The 3,395-nt window shown below is 31.7% G+C and overlaps 1 pseudogene; it reads right to left on the reverse strand.

Annotated features, from left to right (window-relative positions):
- Nucleotides 1–1,262: 1,262 nt before the first annotated feature.
- Nucleotides 1,263–3,050, reverse strand: LOC128127290 (dolichyl-diphosphooligosaccharide--protein glycosyltransferase subunit STT3A-like; annotated as a pseudogene).
- Between the last annotated feature and the right edge of the window lie 345 nt (nucleotides 3,051–3,395).

Genomic DNA, 3,395 nt, shown 5'->3' on the forward strand with positions numbered 1-3,395 from the left:
TAAATTAAATTTGCATTTAATGTCTCATAATAGAGATAAAATATCATATACAAAAAATACAATCCATTGCATAAAATTTAATGTCATACAATTCTATTTTTTACAATATCTAAATTTGCATCTAATCTACTCTCTACATCAAATTCCAACTAAGTAAAGTTGCATCTTGCCTTTCATAATTCTTTATGACTAATGCTCCAAACAGATGTTATATGGATAAGAAGTTGTACATTGGCCCATCTACTCTGTGTTTCATACTAACAATTGAAATGAAGAATGCAACACTTGCATTTGCAACATCTTATCTCTTTCGGCTTGAGCTTTCTTTTCCTCTTCTAACTCCAAAGCTATTCGCTTTCATCAACCCTATAAACACAACACAAAATCACTTGTCATTTTCATTCTACTTTTAAAATTAATTCTTATCAGGACATTCTGCTTTTAAACCTACCAATCTACAAATTTTTCAAAGAATATAATTTATAATTTTTATGGAAATTACATTGCTATTTCTTGAATACAAGATGTTACAAATCAAGAAACTTACATGGACTGCCGACCACCATGAACCTGCAAGACACGAGACATCAAATAAATCAAAATTAAATTTTGATTTTTTTTGCTTTCAGTAACGATTAACATTTAACAAAAAAACAAAAGGTCAACCCACTCCCTTTGCCTCATTCCAGCTGACCCACTCCCTGGAAACAAGAAAAAAAAACTATCAACCAACATTTTACTTATATTTGAGAGGTTTTCATATTGATTTTTTTATTTGTTAATAAATAGTTTACATACTACACCTATGGTATGGATTAAGTATTCCGGGGAGGATTTACTATCAAGGAAAATGTCGAGGGTAAATTGTTCACATTGGTTTGAGTGATCTGCAATCTCTTTGAATTTGAAAGTATGACTTCGTCTTGAAGCTGCATAAAATAAATATCAATGAATACAAGCTCATAAGTCATAATCACATCTATTATTGTGTGCACATTAAACTAACACTGATTGCTAAAAGAATAAAGGTTTTGACATGTGTTTTGATTAAGAATGTAGTCATATCAAATACCTTCAAGCGCTCAGAAAGATCTTTGAAACCCTTAACAAGTTGGGGCCAAAGGCGTTCACGGTTGGAACTCTCCATATCTTCTAGCTTTCCCATTGCATCTGCCCACATATAATACACCCATTTAGAACCGTATTATATGTATATATAATTAAACCAATGGAAGTACACATTGTTAACAGAGGCATCCATTTCATTGATGAGGAAGATGAAAAATATATTCAAAAGCAGGAATAAAATGAGTCAATTTGAAATGCTTTTTTCCTATTACAGTTTTCCTAACTCTATCATATCCTCTACCACCATCAGTCTCCACAAATCTACATAAATAAATAAAATAAAATAAGACTTACTTATGTTGTTAAACAAAACAAGAAAAAAGTAGTCGATTACTGATTACTTGAAATATGATAGTTTGTACATAAGGGGGTTTAGCATGGTTGGAGTCGCATGTGAACCAATTTGGTATTGACCTGATAAGAAATAACAATGAAAAAGAAGTAATTTATTAGAATAGATAAACAAAAATGAAATAGAAGAAATAACAATGAAATAGAAGTAATTTATTTTCCATTTTTTAAAACTACAATGCCCTAATTAGAAACTATTTGAAAGTACAATGCTATAACTAATTAAAAAAAATGAAAGTACATTACTTGAAGTACTTAAACATACAAGATAATCAGGCTCCTTCATATGTGGGAAGATGCCTCCTCCTATACACACCCATTCATAGGAACTTTTTTATATCATCACTAGAGTATCCCACGACACCTGACAATGATGAAAACTTCAAATAATTAATTTCTTATTTTCAATTCTTTATTATTATTTAAAAATAAAAAATAAAACTAGACATCCAAACAGTTGAAAAATTCTCAAGCAGCTTTTTTGGGTGATGACATGGCAGTACCAACAGTAGCAATGTGTGTTGTTCCATGTTGTATTATCAACTATAACTGTCCTGCTAGCCATTGTTGTTGTTTGGTAACATCCAATGTGTGTGTGTGTGTGAATGAGTGCATTAAGTCCTAAGTCCTAAGCATGGATAAGACCTTATATAAATGCTGATTGAATACAGTGAGTTACTTACTTTATCATCTACTTCAATGTTATGGCTTAACCATGCGTAAGCCTCTCTGAAATCATCAAAAACATGAAGACCTTCAGGTGGATGAGAAGTGAACACAATTTAAAGAGCTGAATATGCTTATGTTGCATCCTGCACACTATGAACCTAAACAAAGGGTAAAATCGTCATTTACTTTGTCATTCAGATGGTTTATTAGGTGCAAATAAGAAAAAGTCCTTATACATACAACAGACACCATTCATCACTTAATGGAAAAGAAAGAAACAAACTCTAATCTGGTAAGCTATGCATGGGTGTTTCTTTTTTACTTGATTAAAAAAACCTACTTTAATGGAAGAAAGTATGGTTACCACATAGAAGGCACCTATCAACACAATTAAGAAAAGAGCAAAAATCGATGTGTCAACATGCAAGACTAAGGGCCACTTTTCAGTCTTCTTCTTGGAATTCTCTTCCACAACCACCTCTTTTTTTGGTTTTCTTGGAAGGTCTTTTCTTCAACAAATCTTCTTTTTTTTTTATCACTATTTTCCATGGAAACAGTACTAGCAGATACTCCATCCCAAACCTTAGTGGTCAAAGTCAACAAAAAAGTCAATAAAATAATTTTGAGGACTAAAGAAGTGCGTGTGTGTGATTGCAAATACTTACTTCATTTTGGGTATTTTCAAATAAACTAAAAACATAGAATTTATTTGATCTTGCGAAAACATCAAAGGCTTCAGAAAGAGCAATTTCAAATAGGAAATTAAACATATGAAAAAGGTAAAAATGTAAAATGAGTAGAATCCTTACCATGGCACTACAAAAGTATACAAACATTACTATATAAAGGATCAGAAAGGAACTTGCATCAAATAGAGGTGAAAAGCATGCCTGCAACATCATGAGTGTTCAACACTCCCGTGTAACATTCCATCTCCCCAATGTTCCTTTACTTCAATCTGTTCCAAAATTAGGCAAAATCAATGTTATATAAATGAGCATTATGCTTATTAAGCAAGAAAATCAATATAAATTACTATATTACCTCTTTGAATTGGGTCAAATAGTATTCAATCATCTGTGTTGTGTATTTTCTTGGTACTTTGACACAACAGCACCAAGAGCACAAGCTCCAGCACTTCCGCGTAAAAAGGTTACATCCCTATCATTATCGATTTCAACAATATGTTAAATATGGATTTATATATCAAGATAATGAGATTGGAGTACTATAGAGGGTACCTAAAG

The sequence above is a fragment of the Lactuca sativa genome, chromosome 7 (genome assembly GCF_002870075.4).
Source record: "Lactuca sativa cultivar Salinas chromosome 7, Lsat_Salinas_v11, whole genome shotgun sequence".
NCBI classification, from domain to species: Eukaryota; Viridiplantae; Streptophyta; class Magnoliopsida; order Asterales; family Asteraceae; genus Lactuca; species Lactuca sativa.